This window comes from Megascapheus bottae, chromosome 19 (genome assembly GCF_031878675.1).
Source record: "Megascapheus bottae isolate mThoBot1 chromosome 19, mThoBot2.hap1, whole genome shotgun sequence".
Taxonomy (NCBI): Eukaryota; Metazoa; Chordata; class Mammalia; order Rodentia; family Geomyidae; genus Megascapheus; species Megascapheus bottae.
In genome coordinates this window covers 32707803-32716650 of record NC_143527.1, presented here as the reverse complement: position 1 = coordinate 32716650, position 8848 = coordinate 32707803, and the positions used below count along the sequence as shown (strand labels likewise).

The 8848-nt window shown below is 39.2% G+C and overlaps 1 long non-coding RNA gene across 2 annotated transcripts; it reads right to left on the bottom strand.

Annotated features, from left to right (window-relative positions):
- Positions 1 to 148: 148 nt before the first annotated feature.
- Positions 149 to 3731, bottom strand: LOC150049806 (uncharacterized). Of its 2 annotated transcripts, none has more exons than XR_016538888.1 (3): positions 3653 to 3731; positions 2381 to 2430; positions 149 to 495 (listed from the first exon to the last, which is right to left on the bottom strand). It is a non-coding gene; the product is annotated as an uncharacterized LOC150049806 (long non-coding RNA). The 2 variants fall into 2 exon arrangements; XR_016538889.1 differs by lacking the exon at positions 3653 to 3731 and adding an exon at positions 2794 to 3302.
- Between the last annotated feature and the right edge of the window lie 5117 nt (positions 3732 to 8848).

Here is an 8848-nt window from a genome sequence, read left to right as displayed (position 1 = left end):
TATACTATGCAAACATGACTTGAGTTCTGTGGTTGAAGGAGTAACTTCTTCATCAGTTTGTATTCCTTTAGCCTATGCAGAGTGTGTTCACTTTTCACAAGTCTTTTTGAATGAGCAAAAGAAAAAAATAGTGTGTGTGTGTGTGTGTGTGTTCTAAAAGAATTATATTCTACAAGAATTTCAATTTTTTTATCTCTGCTGTGCTTGGCCTGCACTGAATGTCTAAGTAGGGAGGAGACTCTCCTTTGGGTTTTCAATGAATACTGTTACTCAGCAGGAAAGAATTTTCACTTTAAATTTTCTTGACATTAACAAAATCCTTTATCCTAACCCAGAAATGATTAAAAAATTAGCTTTTGGAAGGTTAGGTGTGCATTATGGGTAGCAATTTGCAAGTCCCTCGCATTGAACCTCAGAACAGGATCTGGAACAAACAAGCCTCTAAAGTAGTGATGAAAATCAGTCCTTTCGGAGCACATTCACTTTGTCCGCATCCTGTGGGGAGCAGAAAAAGTTAAAGTCTAAGAACAACAGTCTCCCTTGACAGATGAATTCCTGCAGCAAGCAGTGACTTAGACATCAAAATACATTGCCATCTAAATATGGAAACCCATGCCGTTTTGTCTATCTTTGCTCAGCTCAGTCACTCCTAGCTCTGAGTCTTGCTTTCTGTTTGTTCCAAAGAACAAGAGATCAAAGGTGAATGGCACACTATGGCTGTAACATGCAGTCATTCACAGTGTCCAGCTACAGCTGATGATGACTGGGAGATAATTCTGAAAACTTACCTTGGCAAATGTTAGGTGTGCCCTAATAGCTATAATAAAACATGCTCTTATGAAGAACAATTACAGTCTTTAGTAAACAATGCAATTCAGCTCAAAACAGACTTTTGCAATTGTCATGTTGTCAGAACCCCTCCTTGCCTTACTCTCATTTACTCAAGCCTCAGGCTACTCATGGTAGGTGGCATTCTGACAAGAGAAACTTCCATCTCTTTTCTTTGACCCAGAGAGTAAAGGAAGGCTTTGTTATTTGACAAAGCAGCGGGCTTCTCCCAGAATCTGAACATTTGTGTGACAATTTCCCAAGGAAACCTTGGTTGCTAATAGATACAGCCGGTAATCACAGGTAAGCCCGTTTTAATCAGAAATCATCGAGGCATGATTACTTAGCTCTTCCCCCAGTTCCCCAAGACCTACCTCCTAGATTCTTTCCTAAGAGTTTCTAGAGGCATTTATCTCCCCAGGAACACAGGATTTCCTATTGATTCATGAACTGGGTTCTGGGGTGAGTAAAAATTCTGAGTTATGGAACTATTTCCTTGCTCTCAGCAGTCAGTTGAAACTTGTCACCGTGCAAAAATAAATGTTGATATTGTGCCCTGAATAAGGATAAGGAGCCTGCATGTAACATGCAATGCTCAGGGTGGCCTCCTCTCTACACTTTCAGAAAGGAGTCTGTGAAGGAGGGAGGTATGGGGGGTGGGGGGTTCGGCTTCAAGTACTAGCATGCTTTGCTCACTCATCATACAATTTCACTTGGAATTCACTGTATAAACATTATTTTTAAATAAAGAAATACTTTATATAAATGTATACAATGAATGTGTGTTGTCCAAGTTATAGGGCAAATACAAGTAGAAGGATTATACTCAAGTCTGATCCTAGCATAAAGCAAGCCCCTTCCTCAAAAATAACAAAAGCAAAAAAATGGCTGGAGATATGATTCAAGTGCTGAAACATCTGCCTAACAAGTTCATCAAATTTCTCATTTTCTTCATTTTTCCATGGATGAACATGGATGGCTCAATACGATGACCCTACTCAAGCCAGAATTAGGCACCAAGGAAAGACACACAGAATGGATGACACTGAGGGAAACGTGGGGAATAAAATTACCCTGCTCATTTGAGAGGAGTGACACTAAATGTTCAAGCTAGAAGAAACCTCTATACTTTCCTTGTGACTGCTTGTGTAACCTTCTAACCCAGGGCTCTTAATGCCTGTCTCTTATTCAGATGCTATGATGTCATTTGTCATGAGACTGTGCCTCAGCCGAAGGCATTGCACTTGTCCAGTGGCTGGGATTTTCTTGAGTGATTGGTCTTCTTAGACCTCAACATCCTCATAGAATAAAGGAGGGAAATAAGCTGAGGCAGACCTCTGTTCAAACATCTCTATTCTCTATGTTTGGGAGGGTCACAAAGATGCTTCATGCCTTGGTCTGCTGTTGTATTATTGCTGTATGATGTGTTGGTTTGCTTATTTATTTATTTGCATACTTTCATAGCTGACATTTTATAGAATTTTTTGTGTTTGTGGAAATATTTTCAAATGTACTATTGGATTGTGAGGTAGAAGAATAATATTTTCCATACCTGTAAACTTCATTGGGAAATGAAATCTTCCTGTGGTCTTCCTTGTGTCCCTTCAATTGAGAAGAATCTAATGAATTTCACATTTTCTTTCAAAAAATGTTAGCAAAATTAAATGCCCAGAGAAACCAACAATCAAACACCTGGCTAGATGTCTTTCCCAGCTACTCAATGTCCATTGGAAAGGTATTTAAATTTTAAGTATTGTGGATACACAGAACAGTTCAATTAATATTCTGAAGCACGTTGTCATTACAGTTATGCTAAAACAACTATCTGTCAGTATAGCATTGTACCCTCTTCTTGTTATTAGCATTACTGTTACACATTTGCTCCAATAATCTACTGTTTCTGCACAGATAATTCAAATGACAGGAGGACATTCAAAAATATACAACTGAAGTTAATTTACTTACTATTGGTGCTGTTCTAAATGCTTTAATTCCTGTTTTCTGCCATGAAATATTGTCCTTTGCCCTGAGTTCTCAGCTTTGATTTTAAATCGGAGACATTCTTTTCTATTTCCTTTTTAATTATTATTATTGCACATTTTGAGAGTACTTTTTTAACTCCCTCCTCTTACTTTCCTTATCTCTTGTTTTTACATTTGTTTCTTTCTATTCTTAATGTGTGGGCACAAAGCTCCATGTCCAGTTCTTTTAACTATTATAGCTCATAACTCCAGCCATAATCCAGTTATCCAGTCTCAGCTTTGGGATGTCATGCCATCCTTCTATCAGCATATGCCTCTTATCTTGAAGATTCTTCATTGCTTCAGTCATCTGTTTTTCTTTCTTTTTTATTTAAGCTCAGCTATGTATCAATACATAGAAGAACTGGGTATTTTAGTTGTTATTTCTAAAGGCCAGAGCCAGGCAATAGTACAATTTTCAATGTCCAGTACAATTTTCAAAGAATCTGGAACTAAAAGATCTCAAAGAGAACTTCTAGTGAAGACACTTAAAAGTACAAGAAGGAGCTAGTAGCTCGTGTCTATAATCCTAACTACTCAGGAGCTGAGATATGAGGACTGGAAATTCAAAACTAGCTGGACAGAGGAATCAGTGAGATTTCTATCTCTAAATAAGCAGAGAAAAGCTTGAACTGGAAATATTGCTCCAAATGCTAAAGAATCCATCATTAATGAAAATTCAAGACCCTGTTACTTCCATACAATGAAAGACATAAACATGGTATTGAGTAACCAACTGCCACTACCTCTGTTATAACAAACTCCACTCTACCTCTCAGAGAACTGACATGGAAATTAGGCACCTGTTTGACAGTCTCAGCTACTCCTGGGAACAATAAACCTTTCCTTCTTGTAGTTCATAGTGCCCCTAAACTTGTCAAAACTAGACTTGTAGGCCCTATGACCAAGTTTCAGGAGTTCTACCGGTCAGTTCTAGAATTCTCCCTTACACAACAAATAGAGACAAAGGGCAGAGAGGGGAGATTTTTTTTATTACATGCGAGAACATGCCACAGGAAAATAGCTCACTGCAGTACAGTACATCTTCAGCTGTCTTCCAGGGTACAGAAATGAACTTTGGGTTTTATAGACAAAGAACTGGAGCCAGAGGATAGAAATGTGTATAATTATTGCACAGTTCGAGACATCCTCACTGACTCTTATTTCAGTCCTTGTTCCTAGAGACATTCCAAAGGTACCAACTTTGCCATAACTAGTCAGGCTAGACCAGAGAGGGTGTATTGTTCCTTGGAGACAATTTTGGTCCTTGTCATAAAAATGTTATCAATTAGTCTTGCCCTTAACCAGATTACAAAGTGATTGTAAAGTGAAAGCATAGACAATGGCTTAAAGCAATGGCATATACAAAATGGAGGCAAGGATATCAAGCTTCTCTCCTATTTTTAGTTAATTCACTAGCCACAACAAATAGTCAGTGCTTATCAGAAAAAAAAATCAACATTTTAGCAATTCTCCTACTATCCTTCATGGTCCTACCCAAGTGATCTTTTAGAAACCTTTTCCCTTCATTCCAAGGGATGTCTGGGCTCTGTCCCTGAACTCTTCAGCTCATGGCTACCACTCTACCACTTGAGCCACAGCCCCACATTTGGTTTTCTGGTGGTTAATTGGAATAAGAGTCTCACGAACTTTAGTGCCTGGGCTGCTTTGATCCTCAGAGCTCAGCCTCCTGAGTGGCTAGGATTACAAGCATGAGCCACTGGCACCCAGCTTTTCTTTCTCTAAGAATCCATCTGCATTGGAGGTTAAGTAAACAAGGAATCAAATATAGTAAGTGAAGAAAATGGAAATCAAAAGAAGAATGAAATGAAAGTGGACTATCACACAGGAAGGCCGGAAAAGTACTTTTGGCAGAATGATAGGAGATTCTAGCAAGTACAGGCCACAGATAAATTCCATCAGCAGAATTATTTTTAAAGTATTTTAAAAAAATTTAAGAAGTTGTACAAAGAAGGTACCATTGAACAAAGCAGCTTAGGAATGCAAAGCATCTTGATCATTAGATCACCTTACTTCCAACCATCTCCTCCCTTGCTTTTCTCAATTTCCTGGTATATATACAATGAATGCTTGCCTGAATCCCCTTGTTCCCTTTCCATCTACCCACCCCTCTTCCCACAGCCCCATCCCTCTCTTTTGTATGCACTCATTTCCCAGTGCTCATTTTATTGGGCTTTGACTTAACCTTTCTAAAAGATTATAGAATCTTCAGTTCATTCATTTGTAACTACTTACACCCAAAGTGCTTACTTACAGATTTATAGGTAAATTTTGTCTACTGCAAATGAGGAAAGCTGCAACCTTTGTTTCCCTGAATCTGACTTACTTCATTTCCCAAGCCTTCACATTCTATTTGGTAAATGTTGGATGAGAGACTGGGCACAAATAATCCTCAAAACATGTAATTTTTTTCACCATCTCTAGGTTATGTTTTCCTTTTACTCTTAGGCTCCAACTGGTTTACTTTCTTGCATCCATTTATGGTGATCCTAAAAAGGCACACACTGCTGTTGGCAACAGAAATTTTAGGCAAAGAGGGAAGAGAAGGAAACAGAGAAGTGTATCTGTGTGAGAAATGTCTAATTAGATGTAAGTCCAAGATTGCTATTCAAAGATGGACACCAATTATGAAGCTAGCTTGGAAGAAGAATTCTGGAGGCAGGGTTATTATGCTGCATTGTTCACCAGCTCTTCCCTCTCTGTTACATTAGTGTCACTCATGTTTTCTTACATGCCGTAGCTACACTTTCCACACCTAAGCATTATGCTGTAATGTCTGGCATCACTTGAATGCACTTGACCTTGTGTTCAAATGTAAACTTCCTGGCTCAGTCAATTCCAGTACAGCATAGATCATGACAGTGTTAATGCAGAGTAATGCACATGATCTGCTTAGAGGGCATTAGCTATGCAACTTATGGTTAAAAATAATGGTGTTAATTGTGGGAGGTTGTAAGAATTGTGAGGCAAGCTATGCATGTGCGTATGGCACGTACCTGTGCTATTGGTTTTCTACTTTTTGTCAAGCTCCTTAAAGTGCAGTTCAGCCAAAGCTGTTAGTATTTGAAAGAGTCAAAAAATGTTGTCAAGGTAAGCAAGAAAAAAAAATGAGAACATGGGTCCTGACGAACACTTTTGATTGGTTGGTTGAAAAGTTAATTCAGTGATACAAGCTTTCATTCAGTCTCTGGAATGTGCACCGGTTATTTCTTTGACCTTTCCTATTTCTCCTGGTGGTGTTATATTTAAGGCTTGGCACCCAATCAACTCTCCCACCTCTCACCTCTCATTTCTTTTCCCTAGAAAGATAAGATCTCCCTGTGTGCAAGATGAGGAAGCTGCCCACATGCTAATTAGCCTGCAACCACCTTAAAGTTTAGCTTGAACCCTTCTTTTTGTCTGTATGGGAAATGTGTTTCTATTTTTAAGCTCCGCATCCTTGAACTGTTTGCATGGAGGCTTGCCTGAGCAGAAAGCAGATCCTTGAGAGAACAGAGAAAAGAAAGGGGAGAGAGCAATAAGTTGTTGAGTTTGGTTGTTCAAAGACTGAGCTGATTATCTCATTACCCTGGTTTCCAGACCACTGGCCTGTGGAATGAGGACTCCAGGGTCATTGGCTGGGCTCCATGCTCCACCCCATCAGCTGTTGAGCTCATTCTACTCTTGAGACAGTCTTTCACCTCTTACTTCAGATTCTCATGTTGGGAACATTTCTAATTGTATAGCCTGCCCCAAAACACACTGTCTGTATTTATTCATCCAGCACATATTTATTCATCAGTAAAATCAAAGGAAAAACATCTTTAATACCAACAGATAAAACTCCCCTTTACCAATCCATCTTCATGTACTCTACTGTAATTATAGATTATTTACCCTGGTCTTCTTTCCCTGGAAGCTTGTGGCAAAGACGTCTGTAGCTAACAAATGGGATAAGAGGGGCAAGTGATTTGTCACTATTGTAGGTCATTAGTTCTTAAACAGTTAAACCTGTCTCTTCTATACTCATTGTCCTTGCTGTACAGGTGAGTCATGGAAGAGGGAGAATTTGGTCTTTGTTAGGAAAGATATGAACTAGAAAGATATGAACTGCTTATACTCTCCAATTGCATTTATGCTCACACACACACACACACATGCATGCATGCACACACACACACACACACACACACACACAATGACAAATTTAAACATATGATAATGAGAAAACTAAATCTGGAGGATCAACTATCATTTGATTAAGACCAAAAGAAGTGCTAAACAAGTCAAGTCATAAAAGGAATTAGAAATTTACACAAGTAGATTCTTGTATTGACATTTTACTACTACAGCTTTATTTGTTGCTGTGAACTTCCAATACCCACCTTAATGGGGAAAGTAAAAATAGACACATTAAAGCCCTCCTTGTGCCTGAGGCCATCACGATCACATGTGCCTTCAAATGTCCCCAAAGAGCCCTGGCAGGAATATATGCGCCAGGCATTTTCACCAGGCTTCCGGCTAAGCATGTGCTGCCCTCTGATGGATGTTTCAGGTTGCTGACATGTAGCTATTGGCCCTCTGTTCTCTGGGACATCATCAGATAGGAACTGTGGAAGAGACACTCTAAAGCTAACTCACACCATCTTTCACCAAAATCTCACCATTTCTGAGTTAACCCTGGAGCTGTATCTTTTATTTATATTTTTACATCTATATTTAACTTGAGAAATCCTGAAGCTCTCAGAAACCAATATAATCTAGTCTTGTATTTATAGATTGACAGATAATTGGGCAAGGACAGACTTGCTTTAGATCGTTATAAAATGTATTTTCTTTCAGAACAAAGAAGCCACCAAGCCAAGAAACATGCAAGACCTGGTGTGTACAGTCACCCTTTCTAAGGGTGTTGAAAATCCATGTGTCTATATACCTGTCTGCTTGTTCACATGGCTGTTTACATGCCTGTGTGTATGCACACATTTCATTTCTCTTTTTAAGTTGTAACTTCATGAACAGGAGATTGTATCTGCTTGGCTGTTTGCCATATACTGACATGCTTAATGCTGCTTCCATAGTAAATATCTCTGTCAGAAGTTAAAACCGAAATCTTGATCTGATATTGACAGTTGGAGCTTCCAAATTTCCTTCTTTCAGACCTAAGTTTTAATTGACTCCAATGAGCTAAAGAAAAGGGGGAGGATGAATGGCTAGGATGAATATGGCATGCTTTTCAGCCCAGGGACCTGACCTTCGATTACCCCTGAAATTTGACAAAGCAAAGGATCCTCATAATTGCAGGCAAGGGAAAATAGTAAGGCTTCTTCTCTACAGGCTAGGGAAGACCTGCATCTAAACTAGCTGATCAAGTCACATAAATATTAATAACACTGCTTAAAGTGGCATGTGGTTCTACCGACCACGCCTCAGTCAGAGCTGCCTCTATAGCCCAGCTGCTAGTTGCTGTCTTTGAGATCCATTTATAAATAATTGAAGTGTTTAGTGTGAAATTACCACCCTGTACATGAAAGGGATCATTGTGCCAGTTCCCATCAGATGGGGAATCCCAAATTACTGTTAGATTGAAGAAGAAGGGGCAGGCCATTTTATCAGTGAGTGTGTGTGTGTGTGTGTGTGTGTGTGTGTGTGTGTGCACGTGCATGCACACACATGCTTGAAAATCAGCAGTCCCCTGTAGGAAAAGGGGAGAGAAGAATGCTACTGCAATGTCTCCTCCATCTGCTACATGCAAGTGGACTAGGTCAATTCACTGGCTGTTAACCTGAAGCTCTTGAACTTCCTTCTAGCTTGGAAAGCTACACTAAAGTAAAAGGAGAAAATTTAGAAAAGGGGAGGCAAAATGTCAGGGCATCGATATATTGCTATTTCAACACCATAGAATTGTACTGTGAACAGTTAAAGAGGGAAAAAAATCAACTCTCACACCTCAGGAGAATTCACAGTAATATTACTCTAAGAGATACAAAGAATTTTAAACT